Below are 25,557 nucleotides of genomic sequence, written 5' to 3'. Positions count from 1 at the left end.
AAGCCTGCTCTGCCACTATGTGGCATGACCTCTTCAAGGTCATGGCCAGCCACAATCTCATTAAAACAATATAAGAAAGTCAGCAGAACAAATACAGAACTACAGCTGCAGCTGGTCCCCAGGCTGTAACCCATACTTACAATCTCTCTCCTCTAATACCCATTCTAGATTTCTTCAACCCTTGGCCGTCACTTTTGCCACTTTAGATTGCTTACCTGATGGAATAACTCAGACTTTTATCTCTGGGAGTCTGACTCCCTGGTTACAATGCCTTTGTGATGGCCATTCCACCATTACCTTCAGGAGTGGAAGCACCAAGAGATACCTCAGTGAATGTCCTGAGTCTCAGGTATATTCCTCCCTGCCCCCATTATGTAACAGTGACCCTAGCACCTCATAATAATTAAGAAAGATTTCTCCCAACAATACAATAACTCCTTCTTCTGATTGCTGGTCCACAGGCATGAAGACCCCTGCATAACTAGGTGGCAGGTGTGGGTTCAGGTTCAGTGGATCCCTTACCTTACCATGTTCCTTGGTGGAAGGATAGTCCCACTGAGAACCAGGACCTCTAATCCAGCAGAACCTAAATCACAGAAATGGGAAACACAAATATGAAGTGAGTTATTGGGAGCAATGAGGACAAGTACCAATTCTGCTTCTATCCCTTCATCCCTTAGAATCATATATTTTAGCTACTGGGGAGCAGTACCATATATCAGCTATTGGCTCAGTACATCTGAAAGAGCTCCCCAACCTGGAGGGTTTTGTCTCTGAACTTCTATCGCATTGGAATCTTTAATAGGTCATTCCAACATTCTATCAGATCTGCTGCTTCTGGATACGTTGGCCTATGGTAGGATGAATGGACCCTGTGGTCAAGTACCTTTTCCATTGACATACATCCTTTCATCAAACTCTGCAACTCTGCAAACTCTGTCCTTTCATCAAAGGCAATGTTATGCAGGATCCTGTGAAGATCAACCAGGAATTCTGAAAGTCCTCAGATAGTGGGCAGGGAAGGCAAACACCTATAGAGGAGATTTCATTTCTTTTCTCTCCAGGATGGAATGTCTCAAGACATGGAGAGTAGCACTAACATCTATATTTTTACCTAAGGTATGAGATTGCTTCTAAGTTAAGCTTTCTATTTAATTGATTAACTTGTTTATTGTTTTACAGCTACTGAATGCCTATAATGTATTAAACTTTCACATTTTATGGAAAAATATTTACATTACACAATAGATTTCTGTCCCTAACACTCAGGCTCCAATGATGACACAAGCACATTCATGTATTTTGTGCATTTTATATTTTCAAGGGTCCTGTTTTTACATCAAGTCACCCTAGGACATAGAAGATCTGATGCGCATACAACAAAGAATTTGTTTTGTTGTTGTCTGGTGGAACTAATTAAATACATGGATGGACAAACAAGTCAAATCTGTGTGCTCTTGTAATTCATCTAAGAAATCCCAAGAGACTGAGAATACTGATGTCTTAATTGCTATCAATCACCCTGGCTCTCCCAGATCTAGGTAAATAATAAGCATAATGCAAACACTTTTTGGCATATTGTTCTTAGACTGACAACCCAAAATTTTGTGTGTGTGTTGTATTCCTATGTCTAAAAATACCCAACAAACTTAGCACTAAGTGGATCCATTCTACAGGCGTAAAAGTAAGTAACTTTTATCATCAGTAACACTGATGATAACATGGCATTCAGGATTCAACCTGCGGAAATCAAGATGCTGGCTGTATTGTTCCCCAGAGAGACCCATGTGGGCAGGTACATGCACAGCTGTTTCACACGGGAGGTAGAATGGGTGTTGATTTAAAGATACACAACATCAAGTAGGTTTCTTTCCTGAATTCACTTTTGGGGGATTGAGTGTACAAAAGGTGTTCTCTAAGTTAAGAAGCTCCAAGCTTTACTGATCACACTGAGGCCTTTAGGGTAGAAAGTGAGGCTGGACTTACGGAGATACAGTGGTATTTCTGCTGGCCACCTTGCTTCAAACCAACTAAATTAACCTCTCTGCCTCAGTTTCCTCATCTGTAAAATGGGAACAACAATAGGAACCTTCCTCACAAGGTGGTTATAGGAATTTAATAAATTAATACACGTACAGTACTTAGAATACTACCTTGCTCATAGTAAGCATTCAGTGAGTGTAAGCTGCTATCACCACCCCCACCATCATCACAATCATTATCTTTATCTCATGTGTATCCTCCCTGGTATGAAAGTAAATTGAATTTTAATAACTATGACTCCATTTGACTTGTACTCCAACAGAATGAAGGAGTTCAGATCACCTAAAGTGATCAAGACTTCCCATAAATGATTTTTGTAATTATTAACCACTTTTCTTGTATACTTTTCTTAATACTATTCCTGAGAGAAGATTATGGGTTGAATTCCATCCTCAGAAAGATATGTTGGAAGTCTTGACTACTTTCATCTCAGAAGATAATCTTATTTAGAAATAGGGTCATTGCAGATGTAATTAGTTAACTGAAGTCATGCTGGAACAGAATGGACCCCTAATCCAATGTGACTGTGTCCTTATATATGTGTCCTTATAATTTCTTATGTCCTTAGAAATTTGGACATAAGAATGCGGAGGGATGCCTGTGTGGCTCAGTGGTTGAGCATCTGCCTTCAGCCCAGGGTGTGATCCTGGAGACCTGGGATTGAGTCCCACGTTTGGCTCCCTGCATGGAGCCTGCATCTCCCTCTGCCTGTGTCTCTCTCTCTCTCTCTCTCTCTCTCTGTCTCTCATGAATAACTAAATAAAATCTTAAAAAAAAAAAACCTCACAGGTGGAAGATAATATGAAGACACACTAGACAAGATGGCCATGTGATGATGGACACAGATTGAAATGATGCATCTCCAAGTCAGGGGATGCCAAGGATTGCTGGCAGGAAGCCTGGGAGGATTCTTTTCTACAAGTTTCAAGGTAGCATGAATTTTCTGATATCTTGATTTTGGACCTCAAGCCTCCAGAACTGTGGAACAATATATTTCTGTTGTGTTAAGCTACACAGTTTGTTGTACTTTGTTATGGTAGCCCTAGGAAATAAATACAGAAGGGAATGGGAAAAAATGCCACTGAGGGGATAACATATCATTTGGACTTAACCAAACAGGTCACTGGAAGTTTAAGGTGATGTTCAAATGTGTAAGTTGTCACGTTATGTACTCTCTATTTTGACAAAATGCTACCAATCTAATCTTTTCACCCCTCTAATTCTAATCTATTTCCAAGATCTGCTTTCTGTAGGAAGATTTTCCTTGCCCTGTATAAGTGATAGGCTTATGGTCATATGTGCTTTCCTATCAGACATTTGAACACACCTCCTCAAATTCTGTGCCTTATCAGTTCATTTGTTCATTCTTTCATTCATGGGTTTTTGTTGTTTATACAAGACAGCTAAGTGCCAAAGGAACAAATACTCTGTTTAGATTGCCCAGAGTCATGACCATTCCCGCTCCTGTGGGTCTTTAGAAAAGGGGACATTCCTGGTCCTCTGTGATCTTTCCCCATCATGATTCTTCCCTTCTCTCCCTCACTCAACTCTAATATCATTTATCTTCAGAGCAAAGGCAGCCTCTCTTTGCTGTAGACATCAACTAGATTCTGCACCCCCCCCAATATAGATACTATTTTCCTACTTCTAAAAACAGCTATTGGACATATATCATTCGTCAGAGCAAGTCTAATCTTTCCACAGTTATCATCTCACATCCAGGGTAGCCAGGCCAAGATTTATTTTCAAATACTTTTGTCCTGATGACCTGGAAAATCCTTCCAGAATCACAAGTCCTATTTTTACTTTGCACAAATTACCATAGAGTCAAATTCAAAATTCCACAGATGCCTAACCTGAAAGTAATGGAAGAAAGAAGCAAAATTTATAAAAGTATCTAGAACTCATTAGCTAATTTTCTTCCCTTGAGCCATGATTGCTATCCCTCAGTTCTATAGGATGGTAAAGTTTTGTCCAAGTCAGCAGGCGTGTGTGTGTGTGTATGTGTGTGTGTGTGTGTGTTTCATAACTGTTTCCAAAAATACATTCTTTAGAAAACTTGAGGTAAGCATTACATCATTTTCTTCAGTAAAAATGAATGACCACTTATCTTCCTTATTCCACTGTGCTGTTTCATAATGCATATTAAATACAAAAGTAGCTTTAAAAATATGCAGTGTGCTTTTTCAGAGGTCTCAAGCAAGGACATGAACAAGCGTACATGCTTATGCATCAAGCAGGATCCTGCTTTGGATATTTTTAAAAAAGAGCTGTTAGAGTAGCTTTAGTTTCTTCTGGTCCTTGATTAAATCTTGATTAAAATCAGTGCTGCAGTTGTAGAATGGGAAGCAGTCTTCTCTTTCCTTTCCCCGCTGTAGGTAACATCACTTGATTGCTTGAGACAGTTAAAGGTGCTTTGGTAGTAGAAGGACAACAAGATTAATGGGCAGGCATTTCCATAGTAACAGCAAAGCACTCTGGGAGACAGAGCCATTTGGGGGCGGAGCTACATATGCCAGGATTTCGGCTCCCATGGCAACAGCAGAATGTGGGGTGGGGATGAACAGGCTACAAAACTTAGCAAAGGTCCATTTAGTGGAGACAATATATAATCAGAGTTGTCATCTATTTTAAAACCCAAAGTTAAATAAATCAAATTTGAGACCACAAGCTGATGCAAAACATTTAAAATACACTGTATATCCACTGAAAATTTCTGAAGCATAAGCACAAACAGTTCAAGAACTATCCAATTGTGACGACTTGTTAGTTTAAAAAAATCCAATTACCAAGATTTTTGTCCCAGAGTAGTTGCAGAAAATTACACAATTAGAGCAATTTTTCTCAGCTGCTCCACTACAGGAAACTCAAGTAATTATACAAAAATAGTGTAAAATAGTTTTCACAACTGTAACTTAGATTTCTGCTTTCTTTAGAATTCTGTTTTTCTCTGTAGATAACCATCTCAGTCCAAAGTGCAAGACAGACCGCAGTGAAAAGAGAAAGCAACAGCTAAAAGACGATGAGTAAAGAAACGAGCAAAAGGTGAGTGAATGACTAAATGACTGGGAGAAGCTGACAAAATTCAGAAAGACCTAAGACCCAACATTCCAACAAAATGAGTAAAAGAAGTTTGACACAAAATCGTATTACTCCTACTTTTTTTAACCTCACAGTTAGTGTTTGAAGGTCTCTTTTGACCTACACAAAATTATAATGTATTCAGGGAGCTCACCATCCACTTAGGAATAAGCATTATTTTCTATCTAGGCCATTTGAGTCATTCTACACATGAGAGGGAAGATTGGAAATCTGGTGAATTGGGGATAGGTTAATTACTAATCAAGTCCATTAAAGTAAATCTTTGTTTGTATCTGCACTTTATTAAGAATACTTGTTACCTGGAAATATTTAGCCAAATTTTACTGAAGGGTAACTATGAATTTGGAAAACAGATACTAATGATTCAACCCAGTTCTATTCTCTAATTGAACTTTGAGTCCAGTAGGGTTTGGATGTCAGATGTCATTTAAGCTTGTGGAGGATCTGACCCCAGTGTCTCAGAAGGAGTGATGCCTATTGCTAAGCATCCTACATCTGGAAAAGCTTTGCTCGCAGGAACATCTAAGGGATAGTCTCCCTAGCATCAGCACCATTAATCTGGGAGCTATCCTTCCCTATCATCCATACAGTTAGCGTTATTGTTCTGTGATCCTGATTTCCTGTCTAGAGTTGACTGATCTAAGAATTGACACCTGAGTCCAGTTTGACTAGTCACATTCATTACCCAAGATTTTGAGATTCTGGATTCAGAGTCGATCTTTTACCGGTGACTACAGTTGCAAGATGTGGAACTCTGGAACTGTGAGTGGCTGTTTTTTTGTTTGTTTGGTTGGTTGGGTTTTTTTTTGTCATAAGAAGAAACCTCAAGAGAAAATAATAAAAGCACCAGAGAAGAGCAGAGACAAGAAGTGGAGACTTGATTGACATGATGTTCAAGCCCCAGTCTAGTTGTTTCTGAATTCTAGTAGAGTCTGCATGTCCTATAACTTGAATGTATCTGCTAAATAAATCTTCCTTCCCCACCTTTTTTGCTCAAGTTAGCTCAAACTGGCTTTCTACCTCTTGCAACTCAGACTCCTAACTAATATAACAGCCTGTCCCCAAATGCTCCGAAAAACACGATAAAAGGAAAAAAGTGGAACAATTACTTAGATAGAAAACATATTCTGGGAATAAAGCAGGGACTCAAGCAATTGCAAAGTTTTACTTTGCATGAAATTCAGTGGTTTGTGAAAAAGGAAAAGGGTCTCAGAAGCCACTATGACCAGAAAATCAGCGGAAGGAACAAGACCAGCTGGAGTAAAAATGCAATGAAAATCAGGTGGTGGCATCTTTTCTACTTGTAGAGGATTATAAGAATTTGAGCAGAAATCCTAATTAAAGGTTTTAGCTTTGTGTTGCCCACTATAAGATGTGCTAGATAGGCTCTTTAAAATTTCAAGGAACATTTACACAGGAGACTAGTCCAATGTCTAAATACTAAGAACTCTCAAAAAAAAAAAAAAAAAACAGAACAAAGAACATAAAGGGGAAGCTATGATTCAGGATAATTCTTCTGGACCGAAAGACTTGAGTTTCCAGGTGGAATGGGCTGACTGAGAACCCAGCACAAAAGAAGAAAAATAGATCTTCACTGAAACGTGTTACTGGGAAATTCAGAACAATTGGGGACAAAGAAAGAATCTTAAATATTTCTAGAGAAAGGAACAGAAACAGATGTTATGCAAAGTATCAGGAATCAGAACTTCTTCTGCTAACTCAAGAGCAACTGTGTGGGAACAATGCCTTTAAAACTATTTCCAACCTAGAAATCTATATTGAGCTCAACTACCAATCACATAGAAGTGTGGAATGAATATATTTTAGATATGTAAGATCTTAAAAATGTAATTCCCACATATACTTTCTAAGGAAACTATTGAAGGAGGTATTACACTCAATGAGGGAATTAAACTAATTGAAAGAAATACATGGAAAAAGGGAAGAATATAGCAGAGGTGGGACTCTGGGGGAATCCCAAGCTGATAGCTGCACACCAGGTTGAGAGGGCCACTAGTCCATATCAAAGCATTTCCAAATTCTGTTACCTTTGTCCTGAGTCCATAGCTATCCTTCCCTCCATGTAAAGATAAGTATAGGGACAACAGTAGAAATGGATTAGTTATCTACTGCTATGTAACAAATTAACACAAACATGGAGTTCTAAAACAAAACACATTTATCATCTTCCAGTCTCCAAAGGTCCAGAGTCCAGATATAGCTTTGCCGGGTGCTCTGCTCAGTCTCACACAACTATAAGCAAGGTATCAGCTACAATTGGGTTCTTTTCTAGAACTAGGGACCCTTTCTGATTATTGGCAGATTTTAGGTGCTTGGGGTTATAGTACTGAAGTCTAGTTTTTTTTTTTTTTGCTGGTTGTCATCTGGGGCCACTTTAAGCTCCTAGAGGCCACCTGCAGTTTCTTACCAGATGGTCCTCTCACAATACGGCAGCTTACTTCTTAAAAACCTATAGAAGACTCTCTCCAAGAGGAACACGAAGTCTTTTATAATGTTATCTTTTCAAGGGAGTGGCTATCCCATCACCTTTGCCATATTCTATTGGTTAGAAGCAAGTCACAATTTCTGTCTACCCTCAAGAAAAGAATTCGACAAGGACATGACTCATGATGGGCCACTTAGGGTGTGTCTGTCACAGGAACTATTATTTAACTTATTAGATACAAAGTGATGACAGAACATAACTAAGATTGAAAGATAGGTGATAAGGTATTTTCTAACATGAATAGTGACATTGAAATCTGGTGTTCTTCTAATTAACACATTGATAAGAATCTTCAGATGGCTGCAATGCAAGAAAAGAAAATCTACCCAAATATGAGGAATTATATAATTATATAATATGTCCTTTCACTGCATATTATGTTGTAAGAATCACCATGTTGTCTAGCATAGAAGTAAACAATCATTTGATATTGCTGTATAATATTCCACTGCATAGAATAAGTATGGATATGCCACACTTATCTATCCACTCTATGGCTGATGAATGTTTAGTTTGTTTCTAGTTTTTGGCTTTTATGAATACCACTGTTTGTGAACACCCTTGTCCGTGGGTTTTGGTACACCTATATAACTTCTTAATCTGATAGTAACATATACATAAAAATCTAATGAAAACGTAATATTTAATCGTGAAATATTGAAAGCTTCTCCTCTGACAACAGAAATGAGATAAGGCTGTATGATATTGCTTTGGCATTTTACTAGTGATTCTATGCAATACAAATGCCTAGAAAAATATTTCAAAGATAAAAGGATAAGAGAGGAAAAAAAATAAACTGTCATTATTTTCAGACTGCATAATTTCTATATGGAAATTTAAAAAGTACAGATAACCTATTATGAGTAATAAATGAATTTACCAAGGTCAATATGTGAGGTCGGTTGTACTTACGTTGGCAACTAATAATTAACGTGTTTAATGTTTAGAATTGGGTCAAACAAAGGGTGTATAAGACTTGTACACAAAACCTACTAAAACATACTGAGGTAAGACCAATTATCAATTCAGATATATATCTGTACACTTAAAGATTCAATATTGGGATCCCTGGGTGGCGCAGCGGTTTGGCGCCTGCCTTTGGCCCAGGGCGCGATCCTAGAGACCCGGGATCGAGTCCCACGTCGGGCTCCCGGTGCATGGAGCCTGCTTCTCCCTCTGCCTGTGTCTCTGCCTCTCTCTCTGTGTGTGACTATCATAAATAAATAAAAATTAAAAAAAAAAGAAAGATTCAATATTGTTAGGATGTCAGTTTGACTATTTGACCTATAAATTCCATACAATCCCTACCACTGGTCCTTGGTCCCAGGTCCAACCCCTGGGAGGTTGGGTTTGAGAAGCTTACAAGCTGATTCTGAAGCTGATATGGAAATTCAAAGGGTCAAGAATAGGAATGACATACTTATCAAAGAGCAAAGGTGGAAGACATATACTACCAGATTTCAAAACACATTAGGAAACTATAGTAATTAAGTTAACAGGTGATAAAGGCAGGAGGATAAACAGACCAGTAAAAGAGAATACAGAGCCCAGAAATAGACCCACACACTTTGAGTCACTTCATTTAAGACAAAGGTGCCACCACTATTCAGTGGGAGAAAACAATGTCCTTACAGTAAAAGGCATGAGAAACTAGATTTTCATATAGGGGAAAAGATGAAAATTGACCCCTTTCTCACACTGTGCACAAAAATTAATCCAAGGTGGATCATAGCTTGGAAAGTAAAAGCTAAAACAATTAAGCTTTCAGAAGAAAACAGGAGAGCATGGCGAGGGGGAGGCAGATGTCTTAGAACAAAATGCATTAAACATGAAAAAAATGGATAAATTGGACTTCATTAAAATTAAGAACTTCTGTTCATCAAAAGCCATCATTAAAAACATGAAAAAGCAAGCCAAGGAACGGGAGAAGATAACTGCAATCCATACATGCAACAAAAGACTCCTTTCTCCAATAATAAAAAGTGCTCCTGTGAATAAGTCACTGGTAATCCAATCGGAGAATGAGAAAGACCTGAACAGGCACTTCATCAAAAAGATGCCTTAATAGCTACTGAGCATATGAAAAGGAACTTATCATTACAAACTAAAAAGGTATTTAACAAAATTACAAATTAAAACTGCAAAACTACAACACATTCACCAGAAGCACTAAAACAAAGCAAAACAAAACAAACTAATAAGCCAACAAAATATCCCTGATGGTTCCAAGAACTGGTAAAGCGATAGAGCCACTGGAACTTTTTTTATACTCAGCTAGTGGGAGTGCAAACTTGTACACTCTTGAAAATTTACTGGGTAGTATCTAATAAAATATATGTGTGTCCAGTGACCCAGAAATTTCCCTCATAGGAATAAGCCCAATAAAAATACGTACAGATGCACACCAAAATATTCTGAATTTGATCAAACTGATAGAGGGTTTGTTTTTATCCACTAAATGAATAATCCATGGATCTAATCAATAAAATCAGGGCTTGCTAGAAGTGACGTGAGTAAAGGGCCATGGAGAGCCTTGTGTATATTCAGAGGAAATCCTGCTGGTAGGGGGGGCAGCTGGAAATGGGCAAAGGCCTTCCCTTCTAACACTCCCCTGCTGGTTAAAGCTGGCGGGGAGTCATCATACCTTCCTGCTTCTGCTTGTGTGTGCATGTGTTTGCTTTCCTACCTCATTTGCAGTTCCCTAGATTCAGTTCACTCTCAAGGGCCTCAGCTCGTCGTTCTCATGACCCCTTCCTAATTGTCAAGTGCTCAGTCATAAGTGTGGCTTTGATGCTGGGAGACACCACCTTCCCCTCAAAATATTTCCTCCCTCTGTGACTCCAAGGAGCAAACTTCCCATGCAGAAGTGAGCGCCTCCGTAGTGGAGGACGGAGTAAAGTGGATTAACAAGAACCTGCAGGGGCCCTAAGTAACTGCACTCCACTTCAAACACCGTTTGCCCACCGAGCCCTCCTTTTACCCGTGGCCTTATATCTAAAGATTAGGCTCCCCTAGAATATTCTGAAGTGGCTACTGAAGAATCTTGTGAAGTCAAGACACAAAGAGCCATTCTGTTCTCAGAAATGCCTACATTTATACGACTGTGAGTCTCGCACTTACATATTCTATCTCCTGCTCCCTATCCTGCTGATTTCAATCCGGCGGGACCGCCACCTGTCTTTGTGCTCTGTACCGCACATGTGCATATGGCGCATGCTAAATATAAATGCTGTTTGGCAGGATCCTTTTTTCTCTTCCTTTGTTTCTGCAAATGTAGGGAAGAAAATGTGTAATGTGTGCCCTCTCCAAAAGGAGAGAGAGAGACTTTGAGGAAGTGGAAATATCTGGACGACAAGCTACACATTTAACTTATCATTTTGGCTGTGGCCGCAGGGGCAGCAGCGATGCCCACTGCTTTGTCGAAGTGGGGCCGAGGAGTTGGGAGGCACACTCTCCTTCACAGGCGTCAGGCAACTTCCTGAATTGCTAAACCATCTGATTGAACTTTCAGGGGCTGGTTTTCGAATCTTGCCAGTGCCTCCTTCTCCTCATGTACTCAAATTAGGTCAGTCTGTGCTGCAATAACTAACAACTTAAAGCTCTCAGTGGCACGATGTAATCCATCTTTTATTTTCTATCCATGCTACGTATCTGATGTCAGTTGGCTGTTGGGATCTGCTTATCACAGTCACCCCGGCCAAGGACAGGGGAGGTTTTCTCTTGAGATGTGTCTCCACCATCACTGTGGCCATTGGGCAAAGAATACGGCAAGTCACCCTCCAGCTGTGAGAGCTTCCCCTGGAAGTGACACACTTTACTGCTGCTCCCTCTTTATTGGGCAAAGCAAGTGCCAGGCTTTGCCTGACTTCAGAGAAGAGCGGGAGGTATATCTCACAGGTACCTGATGGCAGAGAGCTGTAAATGTTTTGCTACTAGCACGAATGACTACCACGTCTCCTGCCAGAAATATGAAAAGAGCTCACAACTGCTCACGCTATATTGTTGAGGTGCCCAGGTACTGTCTAGGTGCATCAATGGTGCTGTTGAGGGAAGAGAGCGAGATACACAGGGTTGAAGCTCTTCCACAAAATAGTGCTTAAATTTTTTGAAGGGTGTCATAACATGAAGAGACTCGCATTAGGGATAGTAAGGCAAGAGACACAGAGCACACGGATGCTTGCTCCACTTTCAGTCTCAGGAGCTGGGCCGAGGTCAGACACACACACTGTCACCTCCCAAGTAGAACAAATGTGAAAACCAGTAAAATGTTACTAGAGCCTTTAGGAGCTGACCTGCTTCCTGCTCCCTCCGGCAGGCTTCCCAGCATCCCTGTGGGCTCTGCTCCTACCAGTTGAGCCCGCTCTACTCCTTTGACTGGTAGCGGGGCCCTTAGCCAAGCTGTGATTGCAGGGAGTGTGGTTTGTTAGATCTGAAGGACTATGAAAAGTCCCAGAGCCACTTAGCAGGTGAAGAATCATGACTGTGTCTGTGCCAGCTTCGAGAGCCTAACATCTCTGGACTGATTGCAGTGAGCCTAGGAAAAACCCGAAGGAGGATTTCAGATTCAGAGGGCAGTTGAGAGGGCTTTGCCTAGTGACACTGATCATAGCTGGCAGGGGGCCACTTGAGGGGAGGAAGCCGGCTTGTTGCTTCTTATGGCCTGCCCCAGACAGATCACTTTATGTATCAGTGGAGGAGAGCTAAAGAGAAGAGCAGTTGGACTCTCTGGAGAAACCGAGGGGAGGTAGCAAGACTGATGTGACTGTCCAGCACTGCTTGGTGCAACGTGAATCTCAGCAATTTTTAGCAGGATTCTGCTAATGAATGTGGAACTGAGGGACTGGCAGCTCCATTTCCTCTGGTATTAACATTTTTTACTTTATTTTAATGAGGAAAATGAGATTCTTCTCAGTTTCCTATCACTGAACCCGGTTTGGGAGGGTATGACATTTAACAACAGTGCTTTGAAAAATATTAAGCATTATACAAATATGAGGAATTGTTGCCGTCATTATTCTGATGAAGCACACACGCAGCTTTGAATCAGCCTTAATATTGAGGGGATATTGAAGGGATTAGGAGGGGCTCTGTAACTACTGGGTAGCGATCAGGATGGCCTTCATAAAAAGGGCCAACTAATCTGGCCATATTAAATCCATTTTGAGAAGCTAAATACCCAAACTCTGAGTCAATAAACTGCAAACGCAGACGTAGATCAGAAAACTTGATCATTTCACATCAGATGCAACACTTTTATAAATTATAAAATATGCCAGGTGATTAATTCTAATTCCAGACCGTAACCCGATTATCTTATGGGTGAAAGGAGGAAATGGCTTTGGGTAGAAGTGCTCCCAAATATCTCGATACATATGCACAGCCAGTCAAGTGGAAGGGGGACTGCCATTCTATGGTGGACTCCGGGATGGGTGCAAATGATCCAGGAGAAAAAAGAGCGAGTATCCTTCAATCAGCCCCTAAAAGCTTTGAGAAACTGCAATTCAGCCTTACTTGTTCAGATGAATTGGGGGTTTCACATCAGCATGAACTAGCATAAATTTGTAATACAAATCGTTTGAAAGACATCCACTTGCACTATTTTCCAAGTATAAAGAAAGGCAAAACTAATGGATAGGAGATTGGAGACAAAAACAGGTCCACCCAAGCCTGCTGAATTACCCTGATTATTGTTTGCATGCAAATGATATTACTCTAAAACAGTTGAGTCTTATAATAAGTCTACTGTTGGCCTTTTATTTGGGAAGCCTTTTTTTTTTTTTTTTTTTCAATTGTTCAGAAGAAAACACCAGTCCTGTTGAGGGAGGATACATGTGCAATTTGTGATGTGCTTGTACCGGATGGGAACCTTCAGGAGGCTTCCCTGTTTGTCTCATTGTCCTGTGTGCAGTGGGCAGAGACCACACAGCTTTGGGGAAAGCAAAACTATCCACTATTCTGGATAATAAAGCCAGATACTGATTCATTAAGGACAATTCCTTATAATTAACTAATAAATCTTTTACAGACATTGTTTCTTCCCCTGTTGGTAAGTTGAACCGGGGCAGTCCTAGGCAGCAAGGTAAGAGTAGATAAATCTCTTATAGAGATGACTTATCGTTCCAGCTTTTAGTTGCCTTGCTTGGCCCATCCTTTCCCTGTGTATTCTCTCTACTTTCTCTCAAACAAGTTCACAGCGAGACTTCAAGTCTCCTGAGGGCAAAGCTTAAGAGCGTATTATTCATCTCTGAGACTGTGTTGTCCTTTCGAGTGTCTGTGACAGAGTAATGCCTCAGTACACGATTGCTACATGAGTCAATCAATGCATCCATTGGTTAGCTATTAGGGCTGATAAATGCACATGAATAAATAAATATTGAGAGTAGATTAATGTCTTGGACATTAAAAAGGGAATCACCCTTAAACCCAGGGGAATGACTTCTGCTTTGGATTTTAGACAGTAGAAGGGGCAGGTGAATACCTACACCCTGCATAGGTGATGGTGATGGACTTCCACTCATGTTGGTACAAGCTTTCTCTAAAATTAACAGCAGTAGCAACTACTACTACCAGTTATTAAGGACCTACTATGTGCCAAATGTGTGATATACCAACACTTCATGTGATCATCACAGTAACAACTTGCAGTAGTTACTCTCTTTCCTTTATAGACTGGGAAACTGATGTCAAGGGAAATTAAGTACTTGCCCAAAGTCCTGGTGAGTAAATACGGGTTTAAAGAACCAAGTTCTAGGGCAGCCCTGGTGGCTCAGCAGTTTGGCGTCGCCTTCAGCCCAGGGCCTGATCCTGGAAACCTGGGATCGGGCTCCCTGCATGGAGCCTGCTTCTCCCTCTGCCTGTGTCTCTGCCTCTCTCTCTCTTTCTCTGTGTGTCTCTCATGAATAAATAAATAAAATCTTAAAAAAAAAAATAAAGAACCAAGTTCTGACTGATTCCAAACTGGCATTCTTTCCATGTCACTACTTCATCTACTCTTTCTATAAATGGAATTTAATAAACATTTGCTCAAAAAAGTACAACACCTTTAGCCTGCTCCATTTGAGATTGCAATGGAATTCCAAATATTCTAATTTCGTGGTACTCATTATCATCAACTTCCATCTACCTATTACATAAACAAGGCACTAAGTTCTCAAACAAACAGGTGTTTGTATTGACTTCATAACCCACTCCTGTCCCCCAAATCTGGATCCCATGTAAATTTTTTTCTTATCTGTGAATACTACCCTTTAAATGTATGACCCTTTTCATCTGAATAAACCTGGAAGTCAGAAACAAATGATTTTTCAGACCATATCCAGATGTTATGGTTATTGTAGCCACAGCCCATGGTCCTTGCTATCAAAGGATTTGCAACATTCACTTAGAGACACAGCATTTATGTTTATAAATAAACAACAATGTAAATGCATTTATGACATATCCAAATTAGGGTGCAAACAATAAATACCAGCAGAGTTCAGAGAAGGGAGAGCTTAATGGACTAGAGCAATTACAGAGGGTTTTCACAGAGGAAATGGTAATAGGAATGCAGAGTGGTTATGAAGACAATGAGCAGCCCTTGTTCCTCACACCTGCATTCAATGGACAGTTTTTACTTAATTGTGACTGCAGACCTGGCCACAAAAAGCCCTTTTATGGCAATTCTTTGTGTCTCAAATTCCCTTTGATGTTAAATATATAAGTCATTGTGCATTTGCTTTTTAAAAAGCAGAGTATTTTCTCAGTCAGCAGAATTCATAATTTCAGGATACTAGAGAATTAAATGCTATGGTTAGTCAGACCAGAGGCCTGGATAGAATTTTCACTAATAATAAATTAGGAATAACACATCAATATAGAGAGAATCAAAGGTCAATCTTTCAGCTGAAACTGTTATGAGAACGTACTTTAGGAATAATTTTCTACCCATCTGTATACCTGGAATATTCACCAAAATATTGGTGTTTTCTTTTTAAAAGAATTACCTTGGGGTGCCTGGGTAGCTCAGTCCATTAAGCATCTGCCTTCAGCTCAGGTCATGATCCTAGAGTCCTGGGATCAATCCCCATGTCGAGCTCCCTGCTTTAGTGGTGAGCCTGCTTCTCACTCTCCCTCTGTCGTAATCACTGCTTGTGCTCTCACTCTCTGTCAAATAAGTAAGTAAAATCTTTAAAAAAAAAAAAAAAAAAAAGAGAGAGAGAGAGAGAAATGCCTCTATTGCTCATATCTATGTTTTATCTATGGGGCCTGGACTGAAATGAATGTATTATAGATCCCCCAGATTTTTATTTTGTTTTAAATGAAGCACCTTCTATTGGGCAAGATAATACAGGGTGTCATGTATTTTGCTATTGATAATAGAGGTTTTTCTTTATTATTTATTATTTGGAGTCCAACATTTCCAAATAATAGGACCTATTATTTGAGTCTAGCATTTCTGAATGTGTGCTCTACAGAGCATTAAGCTCACGACATATTTCATACTTGAATGGGTTCCACGCTCAATTAAGTTTGGGAAATGTCCTTCACTTGAAAGTTTGCAATCAATGCACAGTAACATATGCATAGGCTCTGGTAAGTCCTGTTGTAGAGAAACCTTTTAAACTTTGCTTAGCTCAGTGTTTCCTAAAGTTATTTGACTACAAACAATCCCTGTTCCCTCCTCTACTCCCCTCCCCCCAAACACCTGTTACACTCAAGGATCAGTCAGGAAGATGGGAACCATGCTAGCTATTTTATTGGGGATAATATAAGAAATTGGTAACAGGTGTTGCAGTACTAAAAGAACCATGGAGAACATCGATGGATCCTAGAGGTAATAACCCTGAAAGAGGAAGAGTCTGGGTTTTCAAAAAGATGGAAATTCTTAAGAGGGGCCTTGCAGAGCTAGGAATGCACCTCTCAGTAGGAGCCATCACCCAACTGCTGCTTTAATTCAGGACCTCGAAGGGAGAGCCCCTGATACCCAGTTGCTTAGGAAGCTGGGGTTCAGCTGCTGGTCTTGCTGAGTGTGGTGTAATGAGGCTGGTTCTGGAAGTGTAGAAAGAAGCCAGTCATAGAAAACACTGGCTGCTAGAACCAATCTCTGGTGCCTGGGGTAAAGGGTGACAGATAAAGCAATACTGTCAGAAATAGCCAAGACGCAAATGTCTCCCTCCTCCTACCTTTCAAGTTCTGGCTAGCACCCCCTATTGGCAGGATATAGCATGGGGCCGGCTGGCAAAGGAGAAATGTGACCTGCAGAGTGAGAACCTCAGTATAACAATGGGGGTGTGGAACCCAAATAATAATACCTATTATACAATAATATGATGGCTTAATACTTGTCTCAGGTCTTTTCTTTAGCTACTCAGTAGACATGTACACCCTTCTACACATATTTGAACTCCAGTAGAGCAACAATAACAAAGTTATGTTTTGGCTCAATGAGATACAAATATCCTTTTTATGAATAAAAATGTTTCCACTCTCCCAAAGAGGGTGCCACAAAGTCCTGACAGTCACTGTTTCCACCTCTAAGAAATGTTAATTCTTGCTCAAATTCAGTCATGGACCCATCAGAATAGAATATCTCCTCACTAAAAACTAAATTATAAAGTTATCAACCACCAATAATCTTTATGAAAAATCATGAAGATAATGAAGCAGAAGGGAAAATATATACTCACTTAAAAATATCCGAAAATTTGTTGGAAAGTTTGTTAAAAATAATATAGTTTTAACTACAACTTTTAAATTTTTTTTTTCCAGGTTAATTTAGACATCAAGCTTCTAGGTCTTATTTGGGCGTAGTTATTCATAGGATAAAGTGGAGAGCTGCCAATTCATTGGTGAGTTTAAACTGTGTAGATAATGGGTACACAAAATTTATTTTGGCCGCATTTTTTTCCCCTCATTCCAATCCTAACTTTTTAGGTTAGGAATTACCTCCTATTGATTAAATGCATTTAAAATCTAGTATTTCAGGGCACCTGGGTAGCTCAGTTGGTTAAGTATCCATTTTCAGCTCAGGTCATGATCTCAGGGTCCTGGGACTGAGTTCTACATCAGGCTCCCTGCTCAGTGGGGAGTCTGCTTCTCCCTCTCTCTCTGCCCCTCCCCATGCTTGTGCTTGCTTACTTCTTTATGTTCTCTCCTATATAAATAAATAATTTTTTTAAATACATAAAATCTAGTATCTCAGGCTCACGGTTATGGAATGAATATATTATGGGAAAAAAGGCCCAGCACAGAGAATATGATCAGTGACCTGATAGAACTGTACAATGCCGAATGGTAGCTGCACTTGTGGTGAGCGTAGCATACCATACAGAGAAGCTGAATCATATGTTCTCCATGTGAAACTAATATAACATTGTGTGTAAAATATACTCAAATTTTTTAAAAAAATGAACTATGTGTCTAAATACCTCACAGTTAACTCAGTAATGATTAGTCCTGAGTCTTAAGGTAGAGATTTCCAATGGTGGCACTAATGAGATGAAGAACCTTGGCAACAGACATTGTAAAATGGAGGCTGTTGCACTAGCTGGGTACCCTGAGGTAGTTCCTAACATTGGCAATGGCAGCAGCTTTTAAAAATGTGAAGTGTGACCCTTCAAGCATACTCTATGCTTCCATGGTGTCCTACTTTTCTTGTAGGAGTTATAGGAGACTACATAGAACTCAGTGACCCATTAGCCTCTTATCACAGGTCATGACTATTGGCCAGGGAGCTTTGGTTTGGTTGTCTGAGCATCTAGAGTTGGACAGAACTGTATCACAGGTTCCTTTAGATTTTCTACCACAGATTGTCCACCATGAGTTCTTTTTTTTTTCTTTTTAAAGATTTTATTTATTTCTTCATAAGAGAGAGAGAGAGAGAGAGAGAGAGGCAGAGACACAGGCAGAGGGAGAAGCAGGCTCCCTGCAGGGAGCCCGACGTGGGACTCGATCCTGGGTTTCCAAGATCACGCCCCAGGCTGAAGGCAGCCCTAAACCACTAAGCCACCTGGGCTGCCCCTCCACCATGAGTTCTTGTCATCACTGAACCACTTTCCCAGGCACCACTGCCAAGTGGTTTGTTTCTCTCATTTGTGTGTGTTCTTAGAGATTTCAGGATGGCTGAACAAACTGGTGAGAGAAAGAGTAAGTCGCTTTTTTTGAAACTGTGATCTTTCACTTTGAGAATTATTTCAGACTTCGTTCTCCCAACCATAAGTTCCTTTGGGGGTACCCAGTACTTTGGCCATGTTTGTGAAAGAAACTGATCTAAAGAAATGACATATCTACTTATTCATTAATTCAGCTCATGAGTCTCTGTTTTTTCCTTTTTTTCTTTTCATAGCTGTTGAATTAACAATGTACTGAGTACCCACTGCATGCCTAGCCCTTCGCAGGGCAATGGAAATACAGTGATGAACAGGGCAATGTCCCTACCTAGGGCGGGGAAGGGGGGGACAGACAATAGCTATGTGTGCATAGTGGTGAAGGATATGGACTAAATCAATAGGATGAGGTGACAGAGAGTGATTGTTGGGGATGAATGTGATTTCTCATATGGTGATAGGAAAGAATTCTCCGGAGGTGGCAAAGCTTGAGGTGAGATGTGAAGCATGGGAAGGAACCAGTCACATGAGGATATGGGATGAATGTCCCCACCCAGAGGGAAACAAATGCAAAGGCTCAAGGGAAGAGTGTGCTCCTCCCCCACAACAGACTCCATGCTCCAAGATGACACTCCTGAGAAGCTCCTCTATAAGCCCATGTGAGAAGGATGGATAGGGGAGGGCTAGGAAATAATCCTCCAGTCACCTGCACATGCCTGCAGATGTAATTGGTGCTTCTTACTGACAGATGTGCTTTAAGTGCTTTATATACATGCTGGGGTCTAGGAGATTTTCTGGAAATTTCCCCCCATAGTCAAATTTTTCAAGAACTAAAAATAACAAATTGGCTATCTACCCACACATGTTCTTTTGTAGCATCCAAGGACACAACCATAGCATGATGGATAATATTATGATCTGTCTCAGTTATTTGATGAGTTGTGTTATAAAAGTGAAGCAGGTTTCATCATGGTGAAATGCTTAGTGGAAGGAACAGTATTGCCAGGCTCACTATCTAGTTACATTTCTTTCCTGTTTTTTTCCTTTATCAACAAGTAAGTACAAACAATACACTCTCTTAGAAAGAACAAGGATCTCTGCCTTTTGCTGCCATATAAGAAGGAAGGCTGGGGGCAGAGGTTCTGACAGCCACTTTCTCAATCCTGGCACACAGGCTAATATGAAGAATGGATATTGATGGGACATATGTGGCTAGTGGAAAAACTAGCCTTGTTGCTTGGCCACAGCCACCTTCTCCTTGGCTCCACCCCCACACCATAAGGTCTCAAAGGCATAGACAAAGAGGCCAGGTGAACACGTGATCTTTATTACTCCTCGAGAGTTCAACTGAACACTGACAGGGTCCCCTGGAGACCTAGACTTGACCCCATGGTAGCCTTTTTTTTTTTGCTTCTCGTTGCACTTTATTTCTATTCAGCTATAACAGGGCTATACTTCTAGTCCATTGGCTAAAGCTGGAGGCAGGCTTTGGGGCCTAGAGCACTGAGTTAGAGCAAATGGTCTCCTTGGAGTTTCTCCAAACCTCTGTAGTTTTTACTCTGTTGATGAGAAGAGTCCAAGTAATAGGGAAAGAGAAAGACCATTTCTACCTAAGGGCCTAGTGTAGAACTAGTCTGATCTGTTCAGTCCATGCCTCTTCCAGGTAGACCACATCCTGGTGGTGGGGCTGCTCGGCCTTACCATTCCAGCAGAGGTGGACTGACTTCGAGGTGAAAGCAGTTTGAGTTTTAGTGACTGTCAGTTGTTTGTGTCCTTTCTAAATAAATATTCACTTTTCTTTTAAAGGTTTTATTTATTTATGTATGAGACACACAGAGAGAGGCAGAGACATAGGCAGAGGGAAGAAGCAGGCTCCCTGTGGGAAGCCCAATGTGGTACTTGATCCTGGAACCCTGGGATCACACCCTGAGCCAAAGGCAGATGCTCAACCAATAAGCCACCCAGGTGTCTCAGTAAATATTCGCTTTCATATCTAATTTTATATTTCTTTTTCTTGAGGAATTGCCCCTCAAATTGTGTAAGATTTAGGTCCCATAAAGCTGGGGCCTGTTCTTACAATACCAGTGTGGCTGCCACAGAAAATCACTGAAGGCCACGCCTCTGTGGGCAGTGAGAGGAAAGAGTGAGTTGTGGGTACAGAATTAAACTATTGGCAATGCCAGGGCCTTGGAGGTAGGTGATTCTATTTTAGCATGTTTTAGAGAGCATAACAAAGGGAAGGATGAATAGTTGTAAAAAGAGGATAGAAAACTACTGTGTACCTTTCATCCATCCAGATTCCCTGATTATTAATATTCTACAACATTTGCCTTATCAATCTCCCTCTCTCCTTCCACACATTCACACACACACACACACACGTTGTTTTTCCTCATCCACTTGAGAGTGGGTCAAATGACCCATCACCCCTAAACACTTCGGTGTATATTTATTAAACAAAACACATCCTCTAATAAAACTGCAATGTTCCCATCAAAGTCAGGAAATCAGTACTGATCACCCATTTCCACAACAATGTTCTTTATACCACGAGAGTCCAAACCAGAATCACAGGTTGTGTTGAGCTGCCATTTCTTTTTAGTTTACTTCCACTGGAGACAGTTCTTCAGGGTCTCCTCACTCTACAAGCCCTTCCTGACTTTGAAGTGTCCAAGCCAGTTACTTTGTAGAATGTCCCTAAATTTGGATTTATCTGATCCTTCCGCAGGACGAGATTAACATAATGAAGCTTTTCCAGGAATACCACAGAAGTGAGAGTACGCACAGGATGCTAATTTGTTCCATTATTGGTGATGTGAACTCTTTTCATTTGGTTAAGATATTATCTGCCAGACCTCTCTGCTGTAAAATTAATAAGGGCTTCGTGGGGTGCTACTTCGAGACCGTGTAAATATCTTGTTCCTTGTCAATTTCTCACTCACTAGTTAAAGCATTCATCCACAATTTGGGCCCAAACCAGTTATCACCAAATCACAATTTTTCTTGTTCCCTCATTCCTCCTACATTTACTAGTTGACAATATGCCATGGAGTTTTTTCTTTACCATATTTACTTATATATTCATTTATATTTGTATGGATCTATGGATTCCTATTTTATCCAATATTGGAATTATTTATTATGATGCTCAATTTGCCCTGTATTTGGCTAGTGGGAGCTCCTTTAGCCTGGCTTCTGTATTCTATTAACATGTCCCTCTCATTCTTTGAGTGCTTCCTTACATTCTGGCCCAAGATGTCCCAGGCTTATCCATCCTGTCTTTGTTCCAGCACTGGAAGCAGCCATTTCTCCAAGGATGCTTGGTTCCTTTTAGTGGGAAATGGTATTTAAAAACCAAGTCATGGGGACTAGATGTCCTTGTTGCTATGGGAGTGTTGCTTTAGGCCCTCTCAACAGATAGCTAGAAAATAGATGGATCTATCTATCCTCTTTTTTTTTTTTTTAAGATTTTATTTATTTAGTCATGAGAGACACACACACACACACAGAGGCAGAGACACAGGCAGAGGGAGAAGCAGGCTCCCTGCAGGGAGCCTGACATGGGACTCGATCTCCAGGGTCATGCCCTGGGCTGAAGGTGGCGCTAAACCGCTGAGCCACAGGGCTGCCCTCTATCTATCCTCTTGTCTCTGTCTTTCTCTCTCCTTCACACACATACACACAGCTATAGTCATTTTGATATTTTTCTATCCATATATACTGAAAAACACTAGTTTATACAGATACTTCCAGCTGTAATCTGACATGTAATAGTTTATTCTGGCCTCCTCTTTTTCCACATTTGAAGATAGTAAGGGTCCTGCTCTTGTTATTCTCAATCCATTTTTTTAGTCCCTTGTATGTAATTAATCTCCAGATCACAGGTACCATCTCCTTAGCCCCGTACTACCAACTCATGCCAGCTGAGAATTACCATCCCCACTATGTACCTGTTGAGAGTTCCCATGCTCCTGCCTTAGTGGTTCTTAGACCAGGAGCTACTCTTCTCCTGGCCCTGGTTGTTCACTGGTTTAGAGTTCTCCAATGGCCTACCATGTGACTGACACCAGCCCCCACTGGCTGAAAGCCCTTCCCCAGAGTGGTTGCATGTGGGCCAGAAGTTCCCTTTAGCTCCAATGATGCATCTGACAAGAATTGTGATTTCTGCTACCTATTTACCTCCTTGTATGCTGGCTAAGAATGCTCCATGGTGTTGTTAGGCTCTGATCAAGAATAACCCCCTAGACCCAGAAGTATGCCAAATCATTCTGCCTGGGCACTGGATAGAGGTTCATTAACTGAAACTGAATGGTAAAACTAGGAGAATCTAACCAAGATATTTTTAAGGTATCCATCTTTATGGGTCAGGAAAGGGAGATTCAACAGATGATGGTTGAAGGTGATTATGACAGAGAAATGTATATTATGCTTAAATTCTGTGATGGTCACTTTTAGGCTTGCTTGCAGATATATTCTCTTACTCTTGCCCTGCTCTCTATCGTTGGCAAGTATATATCCCACTCTGCCTTGCCAACTGGCTTCGAGCTAGGTTTTTCCAGTGGGGGACACTGACAAGAGATGGGAGACCAAGTGGAAGAAGCCAGGCTAATTTTGCCTTTCCCTTCTACTGTTGGCAATGTTTCCATCAGTGGCTATTTCTTCTCAATGACTCTATTTTTTGTTTGGCAGACTTGTCATAGTTCTAAATTCTTCTAGTTCTACCCTATTGGTGGGTTCCAATACCACCACCTTCTTCCTTTGTCCCACCAGTCCCAAGAGTGGTAGTGGTTCCTGTTATTTCTAATTTTTTGATCACCTCCTTTTTGATTCTCATTTCTTCCATCATCCATGTGACCAATTTCCTGAATTAAGTTCCTTCTGCTTTAAATATCTACAGTGTTTTATGTTTTTGTAATGACCCAGAAAATAGCCCAACAAGTTGACTCTCCTTAATCAACTAGTTATATAAGCCTGAGCTGTTGGAGGCAACTTTTCCCCATTTGGAGAAAGTTTGAGAATGAAACCAACACAAAAGAAATGGAGCCAAAGACATTAAGAAGTAGACTTTGGATAAGTCCTTAATTGACCATTACCTGAAACCAAAATGACCCCCGGACTTTAAACCACTTTTTGCTTTAGTCATAATTGTTATATATCTGCTAAGGTATCTTGACTGCCAAATTAATCACAAATTATAGGCCATGTTCTGCTTGATCCATGCAGGTGACTCAGGCTCCATAACAAACCTGCATTTCCTGAAGGAACATATCTCTTTGTATGACTTACTTATTTGTATTCTTAAAAGAATAGATTTTCTTAGAGCCTCTCCCTTTTATTGTCTTTCTGTCTTTTAGTGTGTGATTCTCCTTTTCTTTTCTGAGCTGCCACATTCTGACAGGATCTCATATATCTGCTACATCAGTGGAAGGGACAAAATAAAAAATTTATGTCATCCACATGACAGACCTGAAAAACTAGCCTCTCATTTAAATATTGCAAAAAATTGAGTTATATGCTACATAAGCGACAGGAGAATGGGGCTCTTAATCTATGTGAAAGGAAATTGGATTCAAGTTGTTTTATCTCTTGCAGATGTTCAACATTATTTTTGTCAGCTAGTAGTTAAGTTGAAGAGAGACATCTTTCTCAGAATAGAAACATAAAATAATAATGTCCTCCAGCATCATCTCATCATGTTAAGCCATGAGATGGATGATATCCTGATGTGAAAAGATGCAAATGATACTGAGTTTTGAAGTATTTGTTGGAAGTGGAAGGGAGGCTCAAGTTTTGTTCCACAGTATACTGCTTCTGCATGAAAAAGATAAGGAATCCCAGAGAATCTTTACTTAGAAAAGCAGGGGGGCAGGTAATCTAGGACATGATTTCTTAAGAGATTTATTTAGAACAAGAATTCAAAGATTTGGTTTTAAGATGTCCCTGCAGAAAGTTGGCACTAGCATGGGCAAGGACCCAAGGTCCTTGGAGGCCAAGCTCAGGGCGTGTTGCTTAGATCTGCTCCCATCTTGCAGATCTTGTACCTCTTGTACAAGGTGCACAGGTTTCTTAGTATGAGTTGGTCATGGGTATGTTGCGGCCTTAGGCCTTCTTCACACTTTACAGTAACTGCTCTGGCTTCTCTTTCCTGACAAAGGCCTATCCATCACCCTCTGTGGCTCTCAGTTCTCAGACCTGGCTTCCACCAGTAAATTCAGCCCTACCTTGAGTTAATCCAGACAAGTCAAGAAGGTATCTTAGCAGTCCAGGCCACTAACATCTGTAATGAGATATGCTGCTTAAGACATGCTAACTGGTAGGCTAGAGAAGCATTATAGAACACCTCTGAGCTCTGGAATGGTGGCTTCTCTTAAAGAGTGGATTGCTATCTCCATTTCCCTGACACTGCATTGCAAAACTAGCACTGGGACCACAATAAACTTAGCTAGATCCCTGAGATTTCAGGGGAGAGTGATGGATTCTGTTCTCTCCACCAGCCTCCACAGCTGTTTTCAGAGTACCAGGCATAGTTCTGGGTAGAAGTCTTAAGGCCCCTGGCTGCCTTGTCCAGCTTCCCCTGGTCACCCTGCTTCTCCATGTTTGGGCATTGCTGATCAATCAGGAAGCCACACTTCTGATTAATGACAGTTCTGACATGTGCCTCAGAATTGTGGATCCTCCCTGGATTATACATAGCATTAGAACATAATTAACATATGATTGCATTACTCTCTATTTTCATCCTCTTATTCATTAACACATTTTTAAATGTTATTATGGCTTGCTATATTATAAATGGCATTTTACAGTCACCATAATAAA

The 25,557-nt window shown here is 40.5% G+C and overlaps 2 long non-coding RNA genes across 53 annotated transcripts in view; one reads left to right on the top strand and one right to left on the bottom strand.

Moving 5' to 3' along the window:
• LOC144314152 (uncharacterized) overlaps positions 1 to 25,557 on the bottom strand; it is a 240,698-nt gene that overhangs the window by 101,599 nt on the left and 113,542 nt on the right. For 45 of the 50 annotated variants that reach the window (XR_013379926.1, XR_013379910.1, XR_013379916.1 and 42 more), the window contains one exon: positions 523 to 586. This is a non-coding gene — a long non-coding RNA (uncharacterized LOC144314152). The remainder of the gene's footprint in view (positions 1 to 522; positions 587 to 25,557) is intronic. The other 5 variants (XR_013379923.1, XR_013379889.1, XR_013379894.1 and 2 more) reach the window with 1 other exon arrangement.
• Positions 4,568 to 25,557, top strand: part of LOC144314155 (uncharacterized) — a 30,596-nt gene continuing 9,606 nt past the window's right edge. For 2 of the 3 annotated variants that reach the window (XR_013379931.1, XR_013379929.1), the window contains exons 1-4: positions 4,568 to 4,914; positions 5,000 to 5,088; positions 13,677 to 13,730; positions 17,402 to 17,481. This is a non-coding gene — a long non-coding RNA (uncharacterized LOC144314155). The remainder of the gene's footprint in view (positions 4,915 to 4,999; positions 5,089 to 13,676; positions 13,731 to 17,401; positions 17,482 to 25,557) is intronic. The other variant, XR_013379930.1, reaches the window with a different exon arrangement.

The sequence above is a fragment of the Canis aureus genome, chromosome 5 (assembly GCF_053574225.1).
Source record: "Canis aureus isolate CA01 chromosome 5, VMU_Caureus_v.1.0, whole genome shotgun sequence".
NCBI classification, from domain to species: domain Eukaryota; kingdom Metazoa; phylum Chordata; class Mammalia; order Carnivora; family Canidae; genus Canis; species Canis aureus.
The sequence above is the reverse complement of the archived record's forward strand: the minus strand, read 5'-3'. Positions and strand labels throughout refer to the sequence as shown.